Here is a 27,657-nt window from a genome sequence, read left to right on the forward strand (position 1 = left end):
GCACACCAACCGCACACTGGCGCAGGGAAAATTAGAAATAAAGCAATTTCGTTAATGAGAATCGCAATCAGCGACGCGCAATTCGTCGCGCCGGTCCGGCGGACACGCATCATCCCGCTGCCCGGGGGGAAGAGGAAGGGAAGGAGGAGGTGACCACCATCGATCGCACAATATTCCGCGGTTTAACCTTCAGCCCTCGCGGTCGGATATCTCGGAAAGCGCGCCGTGCACGGAGTAATGAGATTAATTTGCCATACTTTGTGTGTTCCCGGTGTCGGTAAAGGGAATCCAATCGGAGCGATTTGTCTGCTGCGCATGGCCTGCCGGGGCCATATTGAACCCCCATTTCGAGACGATAATCGAGAAATGGGGTGCGCCCTGCCCGTCATTGTCGATCTCCCGGTCGATCCCGGGAAAAAGGGCAATATGGAAACCGCTTTTTTCAAAAGAACATTACAGCCAAGCGTTACCGATAATGAGTGTTGCCAGCGCGCGCGCACGCGTGTGTGTGTGGAGGCTGTGATTGTGTGAACTACTTAACATATGTGCTCCACCCCCCTGGTAGGGTTTGTGCGCACGATGTTGCTGCTAATTATCATCTAGCGCACCTCCAGCAGCAGCAGCAGCTCGATGTTTCATTCCGATACAAAAATCCGGCCACTCCTTGGGCAACTTGGAATGCGTTCGTTTCGTTTCGTTTCGTGTCTTTTTTTGTTTCGTCCGCTGCACTGGCGCTTGCGCGTTTGCGCTGCTGCGCTGATTATTATTACTCCGCAAAGATACGAGTAAGCAAAAAAAAAGGGATTTCACATTTCACCACCACCACCACCACCACCCCCATCTTACTCTCTCTCTCTCTCTCTCTCTCGGTGTTTCGTGTGCAATCTCTTCGTGCACTCGCTTGGTGTGCGGGGTCCGAGGGGTTCTATAATTAGCTGACGAATGCACCACTAATACACCACTTGTGGGCCGCGTGCGTGAAACCGTTAGTAGCAGCAGCAGCAGCAGCAGCAGCAGCAGCAGTAGTACTGCCAATTGCCAATCTGACGGAGCCGTGCGCGCACGTGCACACACTCTCTCTCCTCCCGTACGTTGCATTCATTCTTCAGCATTCCATCATCATCATTATCTAGCTTCGATGGGATTCGTCTCGATTTGTTTGCGCACACACACACGAATACAAGTACATGCACGCAGAAGGTGTTTGTAAAGTAACAGAATAGAAAACGGTTAGCAGAACGTGTCGATGAGATGAAATGTATGCAATGTCGAGCCCATTTGATGCATTTTATGCTCTAATTTCTCAACATACCTCACAGAGTCTGGCCAGTCGGGGGATATGCTGGTGGTTGCGCACCGCAACGAATACCGCAAAAGGATTGGGCCATCAAGCATGAATCAATGATGTTTATGCTCTCAATCACAGCGCAGCACAGCATAGCGCTAGAATGGCGCGCGTGGCCGCAGCCACCGTTAAGCGAACATATCTTTAGCGCCCGTGAGTTTGATAACCCGAAAGCTAGCCATCCGTGTCAGGGTACGCGAGACATACATTATATGCTCTCCGTAAACGCATCGATTGGAAGCAACATCGGAAGATAAGAAGTAGATCGCATAGAGCACCAACACCAACCCCTTCAGGACCCTCTGACAACGCCAATCATGTTGCCCAATATGGGGAAGAGGAAAGGGAATAGAGGTAGAAGCATAAGACCTTTCTAAAACACCAGAGAGCTCATAATGCTGCCACCAGTCATGACTCATGGGCACATGTGTGTGTGTGTGTGTGTCTGGTAAATGGGCTCCACAGCTCCAGTAGGGTTCGAATGTCTTTCCAAATCCAAATCCAGACCCCATCAACCACCAGTGCTCAGGTACCCGTTGTGCCAACGATCCGGCCCGCACACACTCACACACACACGCACACCTCTCGACCGGCCCGCGATACGGCTTCTGGTCTAGACATGGCGGCAATGTAGGCGACAGAGTATGCGCAGAGTATGAGCATAAACATGCTCCAATAACAATAAATTCGAAGCTTGTTGCTGCCTTCGATGACCATCGATTGGATGGTTCGTTTGGCGCGCAGCTGAGATCCGAGCCAGCAACCGAATCTCGCAACCTCGCAAGATGCAGAGAAATGCCCTGAGTCCCCTCCCACTCCCCGCTCTCCCTCCAAGCGTTCAAGAGGAAAATCATAACCGGCGTAGAAATCATAGGTTGGCCGCGCGCGCGTGTGTGACGTTGATGGTTGACTCGGTTGGCGGTTTGGCCGTACATCTTCCTCCATCCCACTCCAGGAAACAAGATCGATCGATCCTCGATCCTCGATCCGCGATCGCAATGCTCCCCCTCCGAGATGGTCGCAAAAACATGGCGTTGCAGTAAATCTCGCGATAGTACAATTGGTGCTTCCAGCTAACTTATGGCCGCAAGGCGCAAAGCAAAAGAGAGGCGCGCGTTCCATAAATCCGAAACCACCACCGTCGTTCTGCCGCTGCACCACACGTTTGTTAGTCGATTGGGCCCTTTGGTGCATCCCTTCGGTGCAACGCTTCGGATCCCCACGATGTTCGGAGTTCGGGAGTCAAGTCCGGTCCGGAGTCCGTGATGTCTAATGATGAGGAGATGCGATTGCGTTACGAAAATGTTAAACGATAGTGACCTCGTTCTCGGTCCGAAGCGAAAACGATGGGTCCAAGATTGACCCAGAAGTATAGTTTGCCCGATGATGGATGGGCCATTTCGTTATCCAATTGAAACCGTTCCCGAGTTGACATTAGATGCAGCAGCAAGTGCCTCGAAGGATTTGCGCTGCTTTGTAGGTTAATGCAGTGGATTCAAATGTCTCCGGTGTCCCCGGTATGTACTACACATCCAACACCGCTACTGTATCGGCTACTAACACGCACACACACACTGGTGTGCGCCCCCTGCCCGTAATAAAACGTCAGAAAACGCTTCACTTGCACTTCCGCTCGCGGTCGCAGCCCGAAACGCGTAGCAACTTCGCCATTAACAATCGTTTATGGCGCTACAAAGCGCTGCATTCGGTGTGCCCGGGAGCATAGGAGTACTCAGGGAAGGGTGAGGTGGAACAACAACATACCGAACGGAAACGCCATTATTCCGTCATACGAGCGCGCGCCCCACGAGAGAGATGAGGTTTGTTGTTCGTTCGTTCGCTGGCGAGCTGCTCGGAGTTCGAAATTCGAAAATTTCCCTTCGCTCATCAAACGGACTGACACTAACGATATGACAATCATCCCACACCATCAGTTAAGAGCATATAGACGGCGGTGAGGAAGGGACGAAGGGCGAGGGGGTGGTGGTGCACCAGGTGTCGGAGCGCGAGGTTTGTTTCTTGCTTCTTTTGCTTGCTTTTCATTTTCTTACGCCATCGCCATCAGTATGTGTTTGTGTGTTGTGCTGTTGGCTTTATGCTTACTTTCTACTGGTTTCCGACCAACCGATGGATGAGGACGACGGGGTGTGCGCGGATGAGGGGTGGGGGGAGGACCTGCCAGCTAAATGTTTGCCCTTCGGGAGTTGAAACATAAAACTTTTCCTCGTTAGACACGCAAGCCACACAGACACAGGCAGGCACCGGGCATGGCGAGCGATCGATCGATCGATCGGAGAGAGGAATGTGGTGCCACCACCAAGCTATGCTGCCAGCCAGTTATGCTGCTTCGCTTAACGGCTGCTGCAGTCACACACGTGTGCACGTCACAACCACCCACGGCCCAACTGTCCTCTCTCTCTCTACCTCCTGGGACGCGCGTAAAGGGCCGCAAATACCCGAGCTACTCTCGTCCCATTCGTCCCCTCGTCCTGGAGTCCCTTTGGCAATGGCGTAACTTTAGTGACGAGCGGGAATTTCGAGAGTGAAAGCTTCAATCAAATAATCATAACCACCCCTTAGAAGGGGGTGGCTGGCTGGCTGGCTGGCACGGCGAGCATAAAAGCGGGCGAACGACCGACCGCGAGCTAAACTGTGGGCGCGGAGTGAAGGTGTGATCGTTGTGACGTTGCAGTTGACGACGACGATGATGACGACGACGCCGTGGCTGGGATTGCAACAACCGGACACACCTTCTTCCTGGCAGACCTTTCCAATCTTCTAAGTCCGCTCCGGGGCGTACCCCTTACTTACTGATCCGTTCCCGTTTTCAGTCTGGCTAATTCGGAACTCCTGGCAAGCAAGCTGGTTGGTCCGAGCAATGAAAATGTTTTATCTCTCCAAGTGATCCCCATACCGCAAGCGATCATTATCCTGATTTCGGATCGTTTCGATCCCGAAAAGGTGGGGGGACACTCCTTCTGGAGCTTTTCCCAACGAAGGGAAATTAACGGAAACGATCGTAAAGCAACATAACAACATCGTCGTTTATGATGCCTTGTGCGCATTGGGTTTGGTATGTTACAATGTAAACAACCAATTTCACTTAAACCCCAAACAACAATTCCCCCCCTGCGGAAGGTCAGTGAACTTCAGCGTTCCATTCCATCACATAATGGTTGACCTCTTGGGGCTGAGCTGACCGCGGTAAAACGGTATGATCCTCCTCCGGAGCCCCGAGCCCTGAGCGTTCAAGTCTTTCGTTTCGAAAAAACAAAAAGCGATGAAGGCGAAAGTGCGATTATACCTCCTGGCGGGCAAGAAATCAAAAGTACGCCGCCACCGCCATGGTGGCCACGTACCGGCGTCACCGTCGTCGGTCGTCGTCTTTGCAATTTTCGTGGCCTCTTTTGCGAGCTCTAGCCGGGACCAACTTTCATGTTGTTGGATCGTCGGATTGTCGTGGCCACAGCTTCTTATCAAACGCACTACACTGAGATATGGTATTACGGACAAAATAGTCCCACCAATTTGTCGGGGGAAGAGAATTCATTGTTTGTGAGTGTAGAGACCGCAACTCTTTTGGCCTGCCCGGGTCTAGACTAATGTGAAAATGATCAATTATGGGCGCGCTTTCCGTTTAACGAACTCGAACCTCGCCAAGCGAACACACACACAACGACGCGCGCGCGTAATGAGCTGGCACGGAACGCGGGAGATATTTTAAGACACCCTCTGGCCTCCTAATGATGCTGCTGCTGCTGCTGACGCCGGTTCGCCAAACTCCTTAGAAGAACTCCGTTCTGAACCGTTTGAATGCCGTTAATCGTTGGTTCGACGATGGCTCCCACGATCCATCCGTGGTCCGCGGGGCCAACGAACAACTAACGCGGCGAGCGGACATCTGGACACCAAAAACACCGAGAGAGCACACACACAGCACAACACAAAACGGCACGGAGAGAAGGAATGTGTTTTGTCGCTAAAAAAAATATGAAAATCTCAGCATTTGGCCATTCTTGGCGCAGAGCTTGGTTCTGGACCTGCCGCTAACCGGATCTCATAAATCGTGCTCCGTAATGTGGTGGTGGTCGGGTGAGCGGAGGGCGGAGAATTGAGAAGAAGCTCGAAACAAATCATCATTTTCACCTGCCAGTACATCGAACTTGTCACTTGAGCGCCCAGCGGGATGCGTGCGCTCGCGTCTGTGTGTGCGAATGGGAGTGGGATCGATCGACGGCCAGGAATCGATCGATCCGTGGGATAGAAGCTGGCTGGCGGCCCGACCAGCGACCGGAGTTCAAGTCGATGCCGCAGCCGATGAAACCGAGTTGACAAAACACGCTCTAATCTTAACGAATGTTCGCTTAATTTATAGCTAATCACGACTCCTCCTCCGACCACCATCACCACCCCCTGGATAGTGGCAATCGGCGCTCGATCGATCGATTTCCTCGGGGGACTGGACCCGGGACCGGGGAAGGCTCACGAACTCACGACGCGGTCGGTGTTCTATTTAGAACATTTCAGCACTAGGGAAAGAACGAGAGAGAGTGAGAGCGAGAGAGAGAGCGAGAGAGAGCGCGCCGGACTGGCCGGAACGTTGGCCGGGAATTGGTTATTTATTCAAATTAGATCTCTTTTCAGATCAGAACCAAAAGCCACGAACGTCGTCTTTGTGGCCGTTTTTTGGCACAATCTTCTTCTCGGAGTTGTGTTTATTTTTTTTGGGGGAAGAGTTTCCAAGACACGAATAGAACAACTCCTAGGATCGACAGCCCGGCCGCCAGGGCCCGGGCCCCAATCGATTGGCGAGGATAAATTCCCTCCATCAATTAACTGTCGTCCAGCAAGGGAGTATTCGCTCCTAGAAGCTGGGAGTTGGAGGCGAAATCACGAAAATTATGGCCACAAAACTTGGCCTCACGGCTCGTTAGCTCGTTACGCGCCCGAAACCTCATTAGCGCGCTGCTCGCAGGTTCACTGACTGACCGGCATGGCCTGGCATGGCCAGTAACTGTAACTGAAATCGGTGAATTGGAATGAATTGGAAACGCATTAAAAATGGCGTCAACAACCCCCTCGGCTCCATTGGCCGGTGACAAATCGGCAAATTAATGAGGAATGTTTAGCCAAACGGTCAACGGCCACCGGACCGCACCGGACCGGCCACCACCTCTTCTTACCCCATCGCGGTCGATCGGTTCTGCCGGTTGTTGTTGTTGACATTCCGGTGCGCGCGGTGCGAATCATTCGCCAAACGTCGCAGTCGGCTTTAGCTTCGGTACTGGCCACGAGGACCAGGAGCTCCTGGTCCACCCCTCGGCCATGTGACCGTCGCGTCCGTCTGTCCGTCAATAAATCAATTGGTTTTTAATAAATTTTCAACACTTTCCCTTCCCGTTTTTCGCGGACGGTTCCGCGCGGATTTTCCGTGACGAAAGACGCCGGACCGGGGCCGAACCGGGGCCGTGCCGGGGCTGGGCTTTCACCCTGGACGCCCGGGGATTCCATGGCCACGATCGGACCGCGAGGGGAATACGGTTAGCATCGGTCCGATCGGGCATAGAATTGTTTATTGGCCGTTGAAATGAAACCGTGACCATTCCGCCATTCCGGTTCCTGGCTTTGACCACCCGCTCTACCGCTTCAATTTTCGGTCCAAAAAGGACGCCAACTAGCCAGCCAGCCAGCCAGTCAGCCAACGAGTCAGCCTCTGGTTCGAGGGTGGAGGTGTCATAAATCAGTTGCCGGTGCTAATAAATCAACCGAACTGGGTAATTTTGTCCTAAAATGGACGCAAACGGCTCCATGGTGGCGATCGGTGAGGAGGCCAACGAGAGAGAGAGGTGCACGCCACGAACCACGTTCCCGTTGCCGCGTTGATGAAGGAATAGAAATCAAAACCTAGGTTTAACCGGCGCGACCTCCACCGCGCGGAGCGATCAGCAAGCAAAACGGGGAAGCGGCCAGACCAGCGATCAGGCCAGGCTGCTGCTGCTGGTGGTGCTGGCCATGGCCTTCTGCAAGGCTTCCTTCTCTCCGTGGAGGCGCGCTCTGCGAGCTCTGGAAGAGATGCTGTAGTGGAGCTATTTATTGTTGGTCAAGCGTGATCTGATTGGTTTATCTCCGTCGACCGATCTGGCCTGCTGGTGTGCTGGTGTGCTGGTATGCTTGTGCGCGCTCGATCGGGCATGTCAATAGGAAAAAGGAAGAAGCCAAAGTCCTCGTTCCTGTTTCGCTTCGTTTTTTTTTGGCAAACAGACTCCTTCGTCGTTTCGCAGACATTGATCAGCATAATTAAGAAGACGTTTTGTCGATCGCAACTCGCCTTTAAGTGTGTGTTTGTCAGGAAGTAGCTCAACAACTGAACTCAATTAAACCTATTTTCATCCACATATGTACCCAATGAACAGCGGCACAATTGGCCGCGTCTGCGTCACGTAATATTATGTCGTGGCTCACGCCGCGCCGGTAGCACCGATAGGGGAAGGAAATTAGAAAGTGACAAACGCTCTCCACGTCCACGTTTCATCGCGAGTCCGATGCGTGCGTTTTGCTCAGAACGACGGGGGTGTTTCGACCGGTCCTAAGCGCCTGGTTTTGCGGCCAAAAATCGTGCCTTTTGGGCCACCTGGACTGGCTAGGGAGCCCCTTGCTGGCCACCCCCTCAATTGGCCACGAAAACTCTCGCTTTTCTGGCGAGCTGCGTGTCGTGAAGAAAAGAATCAGAAGCTTCACTCCACTGGTTGCGATCCTCGAAAATCACTCGAAATCGTGGCGCTGGTCGGCGCTCTCTCTCTCACCTCCCCCGCCACACCAACTGATTGACAGCAAATCATTCGGTCACGCACACGGACGGAAGGAACGGAAGGAACGGAACGCGCTGCTGGCGTGCGTGCGTTTTTTTTCGGTGTTGCGTGATCGAAACAATTGGCCAGATTGTTGGCCAGAGAGGTGATGACGGTGGTGGTGGTGTGAGCAAATCACGATAAAGAAGCGAAAAGAGCAGCAACGAGAACGAGAAACCCAATTACAATTAAAGTGTCCAACGTGTCGGCGATGGGCCCTGGGCCGTGGTCGCCATCTTTTTTTGGGGGCTAGAATGAATGAGAAAGTCCAAATCGTCGCCGCGGTGAAAGTGTTCCCGGGGGAGGACCGGACAAAAAAACCAAAACCAAAAAACCTCGAAATTCCCACATTCCTTCACTCCTGTCACGTCCGATGAGGTCGTGTCTAGCCTTCAGCAATTAGCCAAGGTCAACGCCCGTCGCCCACAAAGTGCCGGAAGGCGCTGCTGTTGCTGTTGGCCCCTTCTTCTTCCTGTTCTTCTTCATCTTCGGGTACCGATCGCGCTCTTTTACTTTATGATTGATCGATCTGCCAATCGCATAAGCAAAACATTCCACGACAGGGACGCCCCAGGGACGCCTCGGGGACGGTCCCGGACTGGGAGTCCTCCCTCTGGCCTGTCAGGGCTGTTGTGTCCAGTCGCCAGCACCAATTGCGCACCCCTTCCCCCCTCTGCCAGCGAGCAGCAGCAGATCGCTTAGAATTGATATGTCATCCCCTCGCGCGCCGAGACTCGGGATGGTTTGATAAATTGAAAATGGCGTCCGGCGGCCCTAATGGTGTGCGATTCGCGATCACGCGACTCGTCCCGTCGCGTCGCGAGCGTCTCGAACCATGGTAGCGCATCGGATGCGTTCGTGTGACTGATTGATTCCTGGAGTTGGTTGCCAGCCGGGGTCGATCGGGTACCAGAGCGAAGGTCAGTTCGAATCGGATCGCGGCGGCGCTTGTCACTCGTAAGTTACTCACGAACTGCAGTCCCGGCCGGCCGGATCGACCGTCGCTGACCACCACCACCACTACCGCTGCGCTGACACGCAACCAATATTTCTCGCTCCGACGATGCAAGATGCAATCGTGGCGGGGAACGAGGGAAGAGGGGAGGTCAGACATGGCCGCACACGCGAGGCCTCGGCGCGCGGACTGATCGCGTGCAGAGTTTCATTAACTTGCGCTGCGCGGCAGCAAATTATGGTGACATTGAAACTAGGCGCCGTGTGCCAGTCGCAACAAACAAACGCACACCAACACACACACACACGCGCTTACAGACAGGCTGGAAGGCAAATTGATGCTGATGCTACTACTGGTTGTTAACGGAGATTGAACGGCGATCGGATAGAAGATGCTACGGGTGCGCATCGGAGGATCGTGAGCTCAAATGAGAGAGAGAGAGAGAGAAAGAGAAGAAAGATAGAGCAATTGAATGTTGCTCTTCGCTTACAGGATCTTTCGATCCTCGGTGGCTGTAAACATGACAACCGGGAAGGGTAAAAGGTCTTTTTGAGGTGCTTCGCTATGATAGCAACTTGCACAGTAAAGAAACGGTCATTGGCTGTCATTTGACGAGTTGCAACCTTATTTTGTAACTCTCAACAAGCAAATACCAACAACGCACCAAGACGAAAGCCATGTGTCGTGCATTCTTCAAAAATTCTTCAGATTGTTTTTCCTCAAATAGCTAGAAATCGATCGTAAAGAAAGTTTCTTCAATCTTAACCGTACCCACTGCCCATGATAGCAACTTTATTTCAACCTCATTTTGACAGTTTTTAATGTAAAGTAGCTTTCGCTGCTCGTTAGATCCACTTCCGCTTCAAATAATAGAACGAAAACACATGAATTAGTGACTAAAAATCACTGAACCATTTGTGAGGTTCTATTGTGATGCACTCACCCGGCCGACCGGAAGTATAACCCCAAAAAAACGGGTGCGTGTGTGTGTGCATTCAACCGGAGCACAACAACAACGCAACGGAGTACATTTGCAGCATGGCGCATCAGCAACGACGCGGTAATTCCCGCGTAATGGCGTTCGGTCGAGCGCTCGCGCATGTCATTTGTCCATTTGTGTTTATCCCGAATGGCCATACCGGTAGCCATACGGGGCGCAACGGCCGGACACACAACCCCTTGGCACCCCGGACGTACCGCGACCGCTCGTGCGGTTTTCTAAATGACGCTCCGGTCAAATGCAGGCGACGCTGGGACTCCAAAGCTGGTGTGTAGGAAGATAAGGTGAAATGGCGGTCGAAAGATAAACATCACTTCAGCATCACCATCACCACCATCACACGGCCGGACCACTCTACGTCTGGCGTCTGGCGTTGCGCCCAGAGGCGATTGATAGCGATAGAAAGTGGGCGATAGGGTCCACCGACCGACCGACCGACCGACCGGTCACCGGCCATTGCGCGGCAGTGCATGAAAACGAAATTATAACGATCACTATCGTTTGCGTCGTTGGCCGGCGATGGACGCCGGGGCTGGGACGCCAATTCCCACCACCACCACCAGCGCGGGTCTGCATTACCGGACGGACCTCCCCGCACCCCCCGGGCCAATTATACTCTCGGTGAATGATTTTTTGGACTATGTTTATGCTCTCGTCGTGGGTTGAATATGAGCAGCACCGCCAGTAGCTGGTAGCACCGGGGGGTCCAATGCGCTGTCCGTGCGCGAGGCCAAGCGCCAGCCAGTCAGCCCGGACAGGACATGATACGAATGCTGATCGTTGCGCTACCGAATGGTACCACTTTCGTCGTCATCACCTCTCGTCGTCGTCGCGGTGGCGGCGGCCTCGTGTGAAAGCCACCGGTGAAAGGGGTTCACACAGACCCCTGGAAGGCAGGCAGGCTGGCAGGCAGGCAGCAGCAAAAAAATGGAGAAATAAAATCAAATCCTAACACGAGCAGCAGCAGCAGCAGCGTCGACGACGACCGCGACCGCGACCAAAAACCCGGTAGCCGGACTGTCCGGACATTATCGCATTGCGCATTTGGAAGAGTTACGAAGTCCAATCGAGAAATTGGATCGATTGGATCGGCAAAGGGCCAGCAAGGAGGTGAAAACATATGCCACAAGGCACACACACGGCGGCCGGGTGGGGGTAGGGGGGGCACATAGACATCGGTACACATCGGTAATAGAATCCCGACGGCGGGGACCCCTCCCCCTCCCCCGGCACACGGAGCTTTTACGAGCGAAGGGCGCGCGCGCGCGGACACGATCGTGAGCGAACCATTTCTCCTGCGCTGACGTGGCGCGCGCGCAACCGAGCGACTTCTAGCGACCGACCGATCACCACGATCTGATGACTGGTGGACCACCACCGTCTGCCCCTCCCCCGCTTCCGGGGGCTGCTAGCCCTTACAAAAGAGCCCATTTCCGTCGCCCGGGCCTGGCCGCGAACCAACCAACCAACCAACCAACCAAACACCATGTGATCAACGAACGGGCGCGCGCGCCCATGCTGTGTGAATTGCCAATTAGGACCGGGGCCAAATTGTGACTTTGACTCCGTGCAGTGGCGGTGGCGGCCATAAATGCAGACCCCCCCGGACCAGCGCTTGGTGGCTGGCGGTTCGCTCTCTATGATTTGGTCTCCTTCCGGTTTCGCGCATGAGGCGGTGGCGGCGGCGACGGCGACGCGAGAAGGAGCGAAAGGTTCAAAAGGGCCCCTGTTTGTGACGCAGTTGGATACCAGCGGCTGGTGCCTAACGTTTAATGGCCGCCGCTGGGGTTAAGCATTTGAAATTAGCTGCATTCCGAGTGTGCGGCGGTGCGCAGTGATGGTGGTCCGGGCAATTTTATCAAACAACGCATTTTGGTCACGATAAACCAGAGACACCGAAACAAAAAAAAAATGTGGAGAAAAGTGTTGCAGAAAGTAGTGACCGCGCCGGGCGTGGCATGGCGTGTAAACACGACAACATGTTTTGCATTAAAAAAAAAAAACTCCGCAGAAACATCGAGCACAGGACGGACGGACGGAGGTCGGACAGTGATGAAAGCCGGTGGCATTAACAAAAAAAAAACAACAAGAAACATTTCGGACAGCCCCATTTGACATGGTAATTGCGCTTCCGCTGACATGACGACATGTGACGACGCCACTCGTGTGTTGCCATTTATTGGCCACTACACCATCACATCACAGCACCACCACGGGTGGATTCTACTGTTGGTAAAGCAACAAAAAACCTGGAAAAAGAAGCAGCTATCTGGCACGCCATTCTTCTATTTTTTGGACCATTTTTGGGGTCGGGGCGCCGTTCATTCAAATCTAAAACCCCCTCGCGGGACAGATCCATCACATGCCATTCAACACACACACACACACACACACTCGCGTGCATGCGATCACATAAAACTTCTACTTTCCTCTCTCTCTTATCCGGTGGCGCACCACCTCCCGGTGAGGAGATTTAAATGAAAAATTGAAAAGAAATAAAGGGCGTGAGACGAGCATAAAATAATGTCTCACACTAGCATAGTGGCGAGACGGGGAAGGGGAGCATGATGACGGGAGATGACAAATTGGTTCAGCGTTTTAGATACTGTTTTGCCTCCAACACCGCCAGCTTCCCCCCCTCTCATCGTCAAAACGCCAGTCACTTTCTTCCGAAAAAAAATAAAATTTCTCTCTTTCTCGCTCCGCATCCGCGCATGTTCTCGATTACTTTCCCATTCCCGTGCGATCGTACACCGCACACACACACACGCACACACACACAAACAGGCACGCCATGGCACGTCGGTCGCATGCTGATGGAAAATGCAAATTCAATTACACCCAGACGGCGGCGGGGCTCTCGGTTTTTTTTTGGGGGCAAACGGTACCGAAAAACCGAACCGAAAAAGGTGAACCATACGTCCATCGGTAAATGGATTTTCGGTTCGCTTCGCACCACATCTCGGGTGGTCGCGGCTTGTGACTGTGCGGAGTGTCAGTGCGGGGATGAAAGTCGAAGAAAGAAAAGCAGAAGAGATATTCATAAATGTTTTTCATAAAAACTGGAACACACTCACAGCAGCACATGGAGTGCTGGCAACGAAAATTGTTTTGCACGCGCCACCTCTACCGTCCCTCACGCCGCCATCAAACTGTGCCACACGCACTCACAGTGGGGGGGTGGCGAAGAGGGGGTCAGAGCACATGCAGAGTGCGTACCGCGGGTGGTGGCGAGAGGTCGTGCCGGTCTGATAGGGTAATGTCGCACGAGTGGCAGCAGCGCGCTCCATTACAGCTTTTTTTTTGGGCACGTACATTAGGCCATACGAGGGGAGGAAGCAGAGGAGGGGGGAGGGGAAGATACAAGAAGAGAGGAGAGAGGGAGAGTGAGAGAGAGCTTTCTAATCATGTCTAATCAACACCTCACGAGTACGTTGCAGCAGCAGCAGCAGCAGCAGCGAACGCGTCTCGAACGAGTCTTGAACCCAATACGAAAGACTTCAATGCACGATCAGATGACGAGCGGAAAGTGTTGCAGCGTTCATGCCCCCCCAAAATGCGACGGATGACAATATGGGATGCCCGGGATGACAGGAGGGGCCGCTGGCACCATGGCGTGTAGCGTGAAATTTTACACGTCACGTGTCTTTAGCGACTGCAGCAATTGCTTCTCGCCATACGCCATATTCGTGCCAGCAGCAGCAGCATGCCGGCCGCCGCTCGATAGCTACGCTCCATTTCCAGGGCGAACATTAACTCAAACTCAGTCATTCTCACGACACGACTCACGGGATTCACGCCTAACGGGAGCATATTGCAGCAGCATAAATAGAACGGCAGCGAAACGTGCGCCCGGAATGCATGGAATTGAAAATTGCGTCCTGTACCGATGGCGGTTGGATGGATGCAAACGAACCGTGGCTAATAATGTCGGTCCGTTCCCTCCGCTCTTCGCAAAAACACCTCTGCGCAACCTCCGGTCTCGCGCTCGATACAATACTTCCATATATGCCTGTTTGACTGTGTGTGCGTCGAGCTGGAGCTGGGGAAACGAAACCAATAACAAGATGAATGACTTCGAGACGCCTCGCGATCATAAATTGCGTGGTGCGCGCACTGTCATCGCATTCGCATTTTTCGTGAAGTTAGTCATCCGGACCACTTAAGCCACCCCCGAAACAACCCAAAAAAAACAACCACCCCAAAGCGTCCACGTCACCCACGCTAACGTAATGCGTCATCCGGACGAGCGCTCACGATTCACCGACACTCGACACAGCGGGGCGAAATCGCGACCGACCGACAAGGAAGAAGGATTAATCGTATGAGTTATGATTATATTGTTAAAGATGATGATATCATTAATTTTACGTCAAGTCGCGTCCCCGAGATCGAGTTCCCTCCGTTCGCCTTCGGTCAACGGTCTCGCGGTTGGGTTTTGGTACGAGATAACGTACTCCCGCGTGCAACAGAGAGATAAAGAGACAGAGAGAACCACATGTTTAACCTCATGTTCTACCATGCATCAGGTGATCTATCGCTCGGTGTCAACGCCGATTTTCTGCTGCGGCCACCACAAAATGATAGTCTGCTCGCGCGCGCGCGCCCCGGATGCTCGTCGGATGCCGCGAAACACACTGGGAGGCCTCCCTTGTTTGCTAAACACCTACCGTGACTAGCCCGACAATCGAGCAAGCAACCAACCCGTTGTTGACGTGCTGCAGCAGCATCGGTGGTGCCCTTTATCGCGAGCCACAGACATTATCCTGAGCAATTCATCTGCCGCAATGCCGAAGCAACAAATCGCTCGCCATCGCCAAACATGGAGGACGTGTGTGGTGGTGGTGCTGGTGGTAGTAACCTTGTGCGCGATGCGATCGCCCTTATAGTCCCTGCCCTGCATCCTGATCGACGGACGACAACAACAACACCAACAACGGAGCGCGCGAAACGAGATCTACGCCACCGTCACTCGGATCGCTGGCTGCCTGGCTGGCTGGCGACATAAATCAAAGTGATAAATTCCCGCGCTCGCTGAGGTATTTAAACATAATTTTCTCGGACGTTATTTTTCTTAATTTATTTTATTATTTTACCCCCTGCGCCATCGTCTCGGTCCCCGCGGTTATGGTCTGGTCTCGGCATCTCGGCTGCTCTGTGCTGGTGTGTGTGTGTGTGTGGTGCACCAGGCCACCGCGTCCTGGGTGAACTTTGGCTCGCTCAGCGCCCGTGACACACTGGCAATGAACCCCCTCCCGGGTGGCCTTCCAATCATTTGGCTCCGGCATCACCGCCGTAGTGGTAGTGCTGGTGGTGGATACCCATGGAGCGCGCGGGTCATCGGTCGATGATTTAAGCATGATGAAATTGACCATAACTTATCTGCTGCACCATTGCGCGCACGGTGTCGGTGACCGTGAACATGCTGCGCTCACACACATGCGCGCGGCCACCGCATACAAAGGTGCATCGCGATGCTTGTTACTCGATGCATCAATTCAAATCCGTCCGTTTGCGACCGATTCGCGCTCCCAAATGGTGGCGGTGGCTTAAGATCAACACCGGGGAGGGATCGTTTAAAAGATCAGTAAAATGTCAAGAACATCACGCGGAGAGAGAGCGAGAGAGAGACAAAGAGCGAAAAAGATCTCTTGCAAATTCAGGTTGCAGTCGTTGTTGATGGTTTTTCGGATGAAAAATTGTTCCAACTCGCACACACAGACTCAGACACTTCGCTTTTGAATGCACTTTTGCGCGCAGTAGCGACCCTTTCTGCACTAATGCATCCCGTGGTTGAGTGATGAAGCGTTTGAATGCATGGATATTGGAGCAACGAACCAACGATGCCGATGCCGATGCTGCTGCTGTTGCAGCTGATGATGATGATTGACACCATTTACCACCCTTTCTTCCCTCGCGCCGCATGTCGCTCCTATGAAGCATGTCTTCATTAACCCTGGGACTGCGACTGATGTTGGTTGCTTACCTGCAAAAGATACAGAAATAAAGAAAAGAACGTTATTAACGAGCAGAGCAGAGCAGAGGAGAAAGATTGATTAGAAAACGCTCGAACGCCTCGACTCGGCTGACAACGAAAATGATTTTATGCAGCCAGTAGCCGAGATCAATCTGTTTTCTGTTGTTGCAAATACAGTAGTAGGTCGTAATTTGTCAAAAAAATTATTTCAAAACTCCTTGAGCGTTTGTAGGTTTGACGGACCTGATTAAGTGTCAAACACATAAAAGGGAGAGGGAATCATATACTTTTTTTTTTAAATTAAAACAACTCCTACCATCTCCGCCTCATCCTGCCCGACCACCATGCGCGATATGCTGGCAAAGGAATCCATCGATAACAATCGGTTATTCGAAAAACTTAACAAATTCACGCGCCGTGCCCACGGATCAAGTCGCTTTAATCAGCCATTAAAACGCTTCAAAATTCCCCCCAAAAACCCATCTCTCGTTTCGAGCTAACGGATTAGGCCGCTCGCAACGGTTTTCGGAATGGAAACAAGATGGACCAATGGATGGAGAATATTTGATCAGATGTGACCGCTCCATGGTTTTGCTTAAAAATGCTAAAAAAAAGGCTCACATGTTCCGCGTCCGAGTCCGAGAGACCGTAGACTAAGAGAGCAGGTTCGGTTTGCGGAACAGTCACTGCCTATAGTGCTATCGGCATTCAAATTGGTTGTTCATAGACGAGAGCCCCGAAAACTAGCTACTCGTTGACCTTGAAATTCTCGTGCTTGAAACGAACCGCGGCCGCGGTCGAGCTCGCACGCACAACGGTCTCTATCTCACTGACAGAGTTGGACAGAGAGCAACACACGCACGGACGCATGAGGAACGCTCAAGTGTGTCTAGAGTAATAATTTATATTCCTTTCGGTCTCATGATGGAGACGAAATGGTCTTGGTTGTTGCTAGCAGAACCGACGACTTCTGCGTTGACTTTCAATTTGAACGCGCCTTCTTGATGTTGTGGTAGTGATAAGGATGACCTAACGCACGAGCACAAGAGTCAGCAGCACAGTTTGAATTATGTGGCGCGAAGTCCTGTGGAAAGTTCTGAAATTCGACTTCGATTAATGCGTTACTCGGCCATTACACATTACGACGTTCCCGAATGTATGTTTCTCCTCTTCCTCCATTTTGGTTGCCCTTTTTTTCGATGCCCCTTGGCAGACTTGGTGCGAGCAAGTGCGAGAAGAAATGTTACACCTCAGCGTGTCAGCAATATACACTCCCTTTCTGCAGCCCTCTTCCATCCCGCTATCGACATGGCCAACACTGCAGATTCCACGGCAAAAGGAGCCTCAACACTGACACACACACAGGTCTTCGCAGGTCCCTACTTCTGCTGCTCCGACTTTATCTGGCGCCTTCTCTTTGCCTTTGCTTCGTTTGCCAAGTTACTCAACCGGCGGACGGTTCCGATTGCAGTCTCGAAACGTGCCTGCAATATGATGCCTTCGGTTTCAAACCACCTGACCGTGCACATGACCGCACCCGGCACTCGAGCATGGGCATGCCGGGGCTTCAAACCCTCTTCAAACCTTCTCCTCCTGCTTCTTGTCATCCTCAGACCGCATGCTTGAGCCTCGATTCTCGAGTCCATCATAACTCAACGCGGTAAAACATGGTGTCTTGTTAGACGATGGCGATGGTGGATCCGCCACCGTCTCTAAGGTACATTCTTGGTTCCAATCTTGTTCGCCGGTGTCGTATCATATGCAACCGGTTGCGGCAACGGCAACGGCAGCAAGTGCACCGAAATCTTCTAAATTCCGTTACGCGATCGCGCTCACGTAGCGTCTGCGTTGCAGATGGCACGTTATCATTAGCATTTTATCTCTTCCCTCGGTCGCGCGCACACACACACACACATACACAACCACATGGAAGGTAGAATCGCATCTTTCACGCCATCTGCTGCGTGCCTTCGCAAAATGTGGGTCTCCAGGGAATAAGATAGTTATAATCGCAGGCGCCCTAGCTCGCTCGTGTGTAAGTGTGTGTGTGTGTGTGTGCCCTGCGAACCGAGCCCGAGATGTTCCAGATTCACAACCTCATGAGTCATGCATACTTAATGCTGCCATAAATAATAGAGTGCCGGTGTGCAGCAGCAGCAACAGAGCAGAGAACACAGAAGAATGCTAAGCGGCAACCACCGAGCGCCTAGAAAGCACGTCTCTCTCGGTCGAGGAAGAGGAGAGGGGAAAGCATAGGTAGCGTGGAAGGAAGATGAAGAAGCAGTGAGAGAGAGGACACCGCGGTGGTGCGACCGAGTTCCGGCGTCTGGTAGGAATTCAGACGCGACAAAGCACAGTTTTGCACTCGTGCAACAGTTCGTCCCGAGAGCGCAAAGTGCATGGCGCGCGCGCGCGCACGCCGGGGGAGATTTTATCAATGTCGGTGGATCTTGCGTGATAATGAGCCTTTATCGCGCTTTCGCGCTTCGGTACGAGCATGCCGTGGCACACCGCAGCATTCTAGCGAGATGCAAATGCAGCATTAGACGGAGAAGGGACCAACATGCAACCATCATCATTTAATGTTTCGAATTCCAACAATTTTTAAACTAAAATCGATTCTTCTGCTCCCTTACTCTCCTCTCTAACGCGTTTCCAGGTAAACAGGATTGTCTGGATTGCCTGCTTCCTGGAGCTGGCGGCTTTCTTCGGCTTCCTCCCACACAGTTTACATTCTAAAAACCCGGAATCGTCGCACCCGGAACTATATTACGTGACCGAAAATGGTCACCACCATTCCTCGCTCGCAGTAAAAACCGTTCTACGGGTTCGCGTACCTTCCCTGATCCGTCAAATTGGATTATAAGGATAGACGGCGGCGCGACCGGAATGTCCGCACCGCCAGCAGAAGAGACAAGGAAATATTTTGACACTCGAGCACTCTACTACTACATATGAGCGAGCACCCTCACACACACACACACACGCGAGCACCCAGATCATTAGAACACTAGCACGTCAAACACTACCACCGCTCGTAACTCTCCAATCCGTCCCCCACCTTCACTTCATGGCGGCCAAAAGTCAAAAGCTGAAACCAAATATCATTTGACCGAAACCTACCGCGAATGCCCGCGTATTGTCCGGTATTCCAGCCAATTCCCCCCAACTATTATTATGGCCAGCCGAAGTCGTGTGGGCCGTTACGATGTCCCCTCAGCTCTCAGCGCGATCCGCAGCGAGCATCGAAAATGATGAAAATTAATCCACACTCGAGCAGAAAACAAAAAAAAACAGGTTGATCGACGATCAAATCGACAACAAAACTTTGCTTTAACATCCTGCCGCCATCCTGCCATCGGCGCACGATTGCACACGTGTGTCAGTGGGTGGAGAGCCCGGCCAAACGAGGCCCCCTTCATCGCCATCGTCTTGAGCTTTGTAATCGATATCCATCGTGCCGAAATCCTCGACCACCACTACTCTTCCGGAGTTGGAGACGGAGTAGTTGCGGTTTGTTTGTTGCGTGTTGTTGCTTTGCTTTGCTTGGTTTGGCGTGTTGTAAGTTGATCACCTCTTGGTTTTTGCATAAAAAAAAACACCTCCCCAACCTGGACGCAGCAACTCCTTCGCTTGCGACACCGCGAACCGAAAAGTAGGGTTCCAACTTTTTCGTCTAACTTTGGCTAATGGCCACCAAGGAGGGGTAAGGTGGCCAAAGACTCCCTTCCACTTCCACTTCCCACTTCTTCGTGGCTCGTGCTTCCATTTCTTCCGCAGCAGCAGCAGCATTAGCAGCGTAGCGAGCGAACGACCGAACGAGTATTTGGTTTGTTTTTTTTTTTTTGTTATGCTCACTGCTTGCTAGTTTGCTTATGCTCACACAACCGAATCAGGTGAAACCAAACACCGCATACACACACACACATGCGGGCGGGGCGAGTGTGGACTTTCACTTAAAATTGCATACCGGGCGTGTACCGGCCCCGGGTGTGCGCCTCGTGCCATCATGTAAATGCAACCGCAAACCGTCGTGGGGGGAGGGGTGGTGGTGCGGATTGGATGGCCACCACCGCCCCATGAGAGGTGCGCAAAAAGTACACACACACACACATACACATTCTGAGGGCATAATAATCACTGCAGCACGCAGAAAGGAAACATAATCATTCGTGTGTGTGTGTGTGTGTGCGCCAGGGCAAGTGAAGCGTGTGCAAAATGGAGTAAGCAGCAGCAGCAGCAGAAGGGCCGATGCGCCTCTAATTTCTTCTTACTGTTGCCGCTGCTGCCGACAGGGATACACAATAGTGCATGGAAACAATGTATGATTAAAATATTTAATAAACTCAAACCATCTCAAACCGCTTGTTAGGGGATGTTGCGTTGCGAGCTACAAAACAATCACTACGCGCGCACCCCCCGGCCAGTGCACTTTATCGCGCGGTGCGGCCACCACCATCACATACCATCGCCACCGAAACCGCCACCGCCGCCGAGGCCACCGAGAAGCAATCTGGATCGCAGAAGGTTGAGGGGGGCGGGGGCGCGATATTAGGTCGCGTGCGATCCCCACGAGGCCAGGCCAGCCCGCGGCCAGCCAATTGTTCCATAGAAATTGCAGCCAACGAGCCGACGTATGCACCCCCTCCCCCTCCAGCCCGGTGGGGCAAGATCATGATCGTGAGAGCAAATGGGGATGGATGGTGTAGGGGGGTAGGTGGATTGGTTTTGAACCTGAACGCCAACCGAGGTCGCGACGGCAGTCGACGGCTAATGATAGCCCCGTCCCTACGGGGCCAAAGGGGTCCAAAGGGGTTAAGAGGATAGAGGGTAAGAGGGGGGAGGGGGATCCAAGAACCTGCCTCGCGGAGACCAGCGGAGCGGATTAGCGGACGAGTTTTCGCGAAGCAAATGATTTATTGCACAGAGTGCGCTTCGAGTGAGAGTTTGGCGAAAGTGGAATTCGACCACCATCAAGGGAGGGGGTGGCGAGCGGAGGGGTTGCAGGACCTGTGACCGGCTAACCAGCCAGCCAGCCAGCTAGCCAGCCCGGCTGCAGCTTAATCAATGTCACGCGTTCGCGGAATGGGGACAATCCAACGCTGCGGCTGCTGGTCACTGCCGGCGAATCGTTTCTAATATTTGCGTTTGATACGCGCCATTGTCTAGCTGGCCCCCACGATGCTGTCCGGTTGTGGAAGTCCTCTCCAAAAACGCTGGTCATCAAACTCTGAAAGACACATTGTTTGCGAATCTCCAAATCCATCAGTCCAGGTCTCGTGGGTGAAAAGATGTTTCGAAAAAGATGTTTGAATTAAGCGAGATCGGAACGATCCTTACTTGGCATAAACGATCGTCCTGGGAATCGCCTCTGCCGCTCATTAGCAAAACCTGGAACACTTTGTAGAGAGAATATGCGAGTTCCAAACCGGGATCAGTATCTCCTCTCACCCACAAAATGAATACAATTAATTCGATCTTTCTCTCTGTCTTTTCACGCAAATGGAGTAAAGAAACAAAAAGCGAAGCTCTCGCTCCGCGGATCCGCTCGGTGCTTCAATTAATAAGTCATAAATCTTGCGACCGACGCCAACTATTCCTGTCAACTCCTTTTGCGGTTACCGGACCATCTAGAGACTAGTGCGGGCGCGAGCGCGAGCAAGCGATCGTGTCATAAACCGCGACGCGATGAGAGATTTTTCGGTAAAAGTACCCTCTCGAGATCACGATCACGATCACCATCGCCTAAGTACGCCCATCCGTCGATCCGTAAACGGTCATAATGGTCAGGGTTAGGGTCCCACTCGGTCAGCCAGCCTTCCATCCTTCGCACCCTTAATACGGTGAAGGCTACAACCCCTCGCCGAAGCCGAAGGTTTTTGGAACGAAATTTGGATTTCGCCATCGACGATCGAGGAGCAGGTTGTTGTGTGCAAAGCAGTGTGTGCGCGTGGGACCGTGGTCGAGGCGCGGTCATAAAATCTCTCTCTGTTTTCGGCTCCCGAGACTCTTCATTAACCCACAACATTCTGCGTTCTGCGCTGCCACCAAAAAAAAAACAACAAAAAACAGTCCCAATAATCATCGCCGCCGCGCGCCATTTGTATCGATGCAGGTTGCTTCGTCCTCCACGCCGGGCGTATATTTATAGCCGGGGCACACTTTCGCGAAAGGCAATAATACCAAAGAATGGGATGCCCAGATGCCATGCCCGAGTGCAATGCGCAGCAACTGCAGTACAGGAAACATTAAGCCAAATGTGTGTGTTGTTGGCTGCCAGAGAGGCCAGGAGAAAGGCTGCACCCGAAACCACCAGCACCAAGCTGGCGGTGGCTTTATTGGCGATTGGAGTTCCCGTGTGTTGTGGCCCGTTTCTTTTTTCGGTACCGGCCGAGTGTGTGTGTGTGTGTGTGTGTGTGTGCATTACTTTTTACGATCAGCATAATTTTCAATTATAACACATAAATGAAAAATGTGGCCTCTCCCCTTTCTGGTCTCTCTCTCTCTCTCCGTGGTGCGTGCCGCCGGCAGCGAACCGACGACCGGGCCCATGATGGAGATATATTGGATTGATTCTTGTGGCCGCACAAAGCGTGGGTTAAGCGCGAGCGTGCGCGCGCGCCCCCAAGGCACAATACCGAGCGGTCCCGGGAATGGTATGGACCGCAGCAAGGCCTAACGCAAAGGACCCGCGCATCGTAACAAGCATGCGCACGGGCACGGTCCGCCATCGGGCACAGAACACAACAAACAAATACGTCCAGAAACACTACCGAAAGGCTAACCTTCTCCTCCTCTTTGGTTGCACATCTGCTGCTGTTGCTGGCCAGCAGATGATGATGACGATGACGACGATCATGATGGTGGTAGTGGTGGTACAGCAGCAGAAGCAAACAATCCGGGTCAGCAGTACGTCGTTGTGCGCAGATAGCGAATCGAGGCGCGCGCCGGGGGATTAGGTCGCCGAGAAACATGACCGCGAGACAAGATGCCAGTATGCGTCGTCGTCGCCGGCGTCGTTGGTATTCTCTTCCCAACTAATCCGGCTCTCTATTGCCACCATGAGCGAAGGAAAAAGGGAAATGCAAAAAGCCACAACCAGCACCGCCATCGTTGCTGCGGCCAAACAACAGCTGACTCTCTTCGCTATATCCCATCCAACTGGCTGGCTGGCTGGCTGGCTGGACACTTCCAGGCACCGCCACCTACATCGATCCGATTCGAATGGCTGATTTCATTATTCATCGCCAAGCACAGTACACCTTGGCGATGCGACCACACCGGGGACCGCGATCGATCGAACGGTCCAAGGAGAAGGAGAAGACGGTCTGGCGTGTGTGCGGTCCGTGACTTTGCTGACCAGCATGCTAGTGGGAGGGAGCGGCGGAGGCTAGCTTTTTGCATTTCCAACTCGAAACCAACTAACCTATAAAGCTGATCAAGTGAATCCCTCGCGCGCGGGGAAGATGCAAGTGCATCGGATGCGCACAGCTGCTGGTCGGGATCGGTTGGCGTTTTACTGTCGGGCCGGGAATGGTTTTGCTAATCGAGGCAGAACGCTCTCCAAGAGCCACAACCTGTTGTTGAGCTTCGGAGCAACAACAACAACAGCAGCAACAACAACGAGGGACATCTCTTTTCGCCATCATTCGCCAGAAAGCATCATCATCCGGGGGGAACAAACAACAGAGCGCGGCCATTCTGGTGGTAATGACTGGTAATCAAAACGGCTGCCGCTAACGACACCCGACCAATTGCGTGGAGCACGGTGCGGAGTGTGTCACAATCGGGAGTAATCCTCCCCGAATGACCGACGACGATGGCGAGGAAGAGACATCATTTTGAGTCCCCATTATAAAATCTTTTGCACCCGCCAGAGCCTATTTTGGGGGCCAGGAGGTGTGGTTTGGTAATTTGGAGAGGTAGAAGTGATGCTGCTGATTGCTTTATTACCCACCAGCACACACACTCACAGTTACGGCGAGAGTATTTTACCGGAGGGGCAAGAATGCGCCACAATTTCGACCCGAACCCGAAAGTATAAACACGGAAAGTACTTCCCCAAAAAAAGAGGCTTTTTGCTAATGACCATAGAGAAGTGGAGGAGGGGGTCACGGGAATGAGGTTAAATGAGAGAACCCGAACCCGGGAGTGCATGGGAGGACACCTCGAAGTGTGTCACACAGGGTAAGGTGACACACACACACACACACAACAGCACCAACAAGCAAAGTCGAAGAAAGCGTCATGCTGCGCCTCTTGATGGTTGCTGCAAGGTGCGCGAACGTTCGCTCGTCCGACTGACTCTGGCATGGCCAGCGACCTGACCAACCGAGTGAGATACCAATCCCCACATCAGCCCCCCCTCAATCTGGCCAGCGCGAAATCGTTCAGCGACTGCGACTGCCGGCGAGCGTATATAATTACTAAAATTATGATTGCCAGCCAGTCGGCCAGTCAGTCAGTCAGTCAGCCATTCCGGGCCTGGTGGCCACCCCTGCTGGGCTCAGCGTCAGCGATAATCTTCGATGATCTTAACGAGACGAGGTCCAGCGGGCTGGTGGGTGAGCGAGTGGCCGAGTGGCGTTGATGATGGCGCGGTGATGGATCGGTTAGGTCGTCGACGTCCACGTCGCCGTCGTCGTCGTCGTCGCGATCGCGAGTAGCTGCGTGTCGCGCCGGCGGAATCCAAAAACTAGTGGATCAACCGGAGGAGAGAAGACCTTGGAATCCAGTTACTCGCCAGTGACCGTGCCGGCGACCGTGCGTGCGTGCGGTCTCGGAGGTTTTTGATCCGTCCACCGAACCTACCGAACTCCAAAAATGGAAACCTGGCGTTCGCCGTGCTTCCTTCTTCCTGGTGTGTGTGTGTCAGACGACTGGTGGCCACCTCACAGTCGCGTACTGTATTAACAGTTTGTTCTTAGGTCTGTAATCAACCTGCAGATCGCGATTGTTTGACTGCCGGGACCGGACTTCACCTGTTCCGGTCCTCCTCAACCGGTCAACCGGGATGTTGCGAGTAACCGTAACCAAGTAATGCGCCCCCGAATTCCCCTGGTCACTGCGTCTTTGTCACGGGACGCGTTCCGTCCAGTTCGCGGTCACTTTCAATTCGTCACGGAAGTCAGCGGGAGCTACGCTGCTAACGGGTGTTTTTTTTTCGGGGGATACTCTCTCGAGATGCAAAGTCATCTCATCCACCTCTCGGGGCGGTCTTCTGTCTGGAGACACTTGCTCTCCACTCACAGCGGTACACCAATGACATTCCCTCTGATTGCGTACCCGATTGTTCTCCGCCCCCGCCACACACACACACACACACATAGACGCACGTATGGTTGAACTATTTACCTCCACCCCACAACCACAACCACCCCTTGATCTTGATGGATGACTTTGCGCGCGTGGTACTCGCTACAAACAAGCTCTGATGCACGTCATGGCCACCGAGTACCGAGAGCGTGGGCCAGATCCGGAACGTAGCGACGAGACGACGTTCCAGGGGTGGGGGTGGGGGTTTGTAATGGTGTGAAGCGCACTGTAAGTGGCAACAAGGTCAAATGGAAATCCGTGCGGCAATCCCATGGGATGAGGAAAGGAGCGAGAAGGGGAGGTCCACAGTTTAGGTCACATTCGCGCCAAAGAACTGAAAAGGGCGTCATTGGCACCTGCGCCCGCGCTCGCCTGTGTGTGTGTCTGTCTGTGAGATTGCAATTTTCACTTCCGAGGGGTGAGGAGGTGCAGAGAAGAACACCATTTGGTCACGGCAGGCGGATGACCAAGCGGAAAGTGTCACCTCTTGGTGCTGCGCGCGTTCTACTTCTTGTACTCGTGGTGCTCTCGTGTGTGTGTCGCTGGTGTGGTATGTTCGGGGAGGGGCCTTCTTCTCGGACGCCGTGCCGTGGGTGTCGGACATTTGTTCCTCGCTCCACACCACACACTGGACAAGGACAGGTGAGAACATTAGCACGATGTTGTTAATATTCTATAACCGGAGGGAAGCTTTCGAGCTGTTTCGAGTTTGGGGAATGAGTTATAGAGTTGTTTATCCGTTTCGTAGTCATTAGTTGCGCCATTGCGACCGTCGTGGCCGTTTATTATTGTTGTTTTCTGCTTTCCGTGCTATTGTTGTACAGCAACCCACTCGAAATTGTGGTCCGGGAGGGCACCAACCCCACCGGAATCCCTCTGTAATGTGACGCCACTTGGACGCAAAATGTCCTGACGCAGCTCCGGCAATGACGTGAGCAGCTAAAGAAGAAGAAAAAGACACACACACACACACACACACACACACACAAAACATGCCCGGGGTAATGATAACCGATCATTTCTCCAGCATCTTCGCTTTACTTGACGCATCATCCAAACTCGCAAACCAAACTCTCGAAACTCACAACATAGTAAGACCGAGACAAAAGGTTGGGAGAGGAGAGGGAGGAGAGGGAGGCTCACTTTCCACCCAACACGCACTCGCACACGCACGCACGCATGCATGAAACGGTGCTGGCAAGTGCTGGCGCACCAATTATGATGTCTCCATCGGCAGATGATCCATCGGCACGCCAGCACCGCCGCAGCCACCGATAAGTACACTACTACTCCGAATACGGTCCATCATTAGCTTCGAAACAGAGCAGAAAGCAGCGTGTGATGATCCTCGCGTGAAGATCGCAATCGACAACGACGGCGACGACGATGATCGACAGTCGGCAGCAGCGGCAGCGGCAGCAGCTTACTGGGCGGTAAAGAAGAGAAACCGAAGGACCTCCCAAACCGGCGAACTAGGCCACACCAGACGCCTCCCCACCGTTGCTCTCTCTCTCTCTCTCCGCCTCTGATAGCGATCAACCTGCTTCATATACCCTGGATGGTTGGATGTGTTATTTGAAAACGAGTGGCCGCCATCCAAAAATCCAACCAACCGAAAACGTGGCGGCACCATCATCCGCAGTATGATGGTTCCGCAATTAAAAAATCATTAGCACGATTACAGACGCTGCTGCTGCTGCTGATGATGTCCCATCGCGAGCGTCGGATTCCATCGGATTCCATCTTCATCCAGCTATTGATCTTCGGATTTTTTGGGGGATAACCTGCACCTGGGAGGGATTACAATGTAAAGCGATAATTCCAGGTTCCAACCCATACACGTGCGTGCGTGCGTGCGTGCGTGCAGAGACCAAAAGAAGATGGCTGCAATGATGGTCCGAAGGAAGGAAGGTCCCGTAGTCCTGTGTTTTCGACACACAACGAATTGCGGCGAATTGAAAAGCAATTTCCCGGCCGGATGAATGTTGCATGTTTGAGGGGGGCCCGTAATTGCCTGCCACAACAACAACTGGCAACTGGCACACACACACACACGCGTGTGGCGCTATGTTGACCTGATCTGCGAGATAATGCCGCGGAGATCTTCGCAACAAAGTAGTTTGTGTTTTTGTTTTTTCAATTCAATCGCTCTTGTGGGGTTGTTCGTCATGAAAAGACGAAAAAAGACGAGAACGTCTGCCTTGTCTAGACGCAGTC

At 52.9% G+C, this 27,657-nt stretch overlaps 1 protein-coding gene across 6 annotated transcripts in view; it reads right to left on the bottom strand.

The window, feature by feature from the left end:
• Positions 1-27,657, bottom strand: part of LOC125951527 (protein outspread) — a 170,502-nt gene that overhangs the window by 99,652 nt on the left and 43,193 nt on the right. The window lies entirely within an intron of this gene.

The sequence above is a fragment of the Anopheles darlingi genome, chromosome 2 (genome assembly GCF_943734745.1).
Source record: "Anopheles darlingi chromosome 2, idAnoDarlMG_H_01, whole genome shotgun sequence".
NCBI lineage: Eukaryota > Metazoa > Arthropoda > Insecta > Diptera > Culicidae > Anopheles > Anopheles darlingi.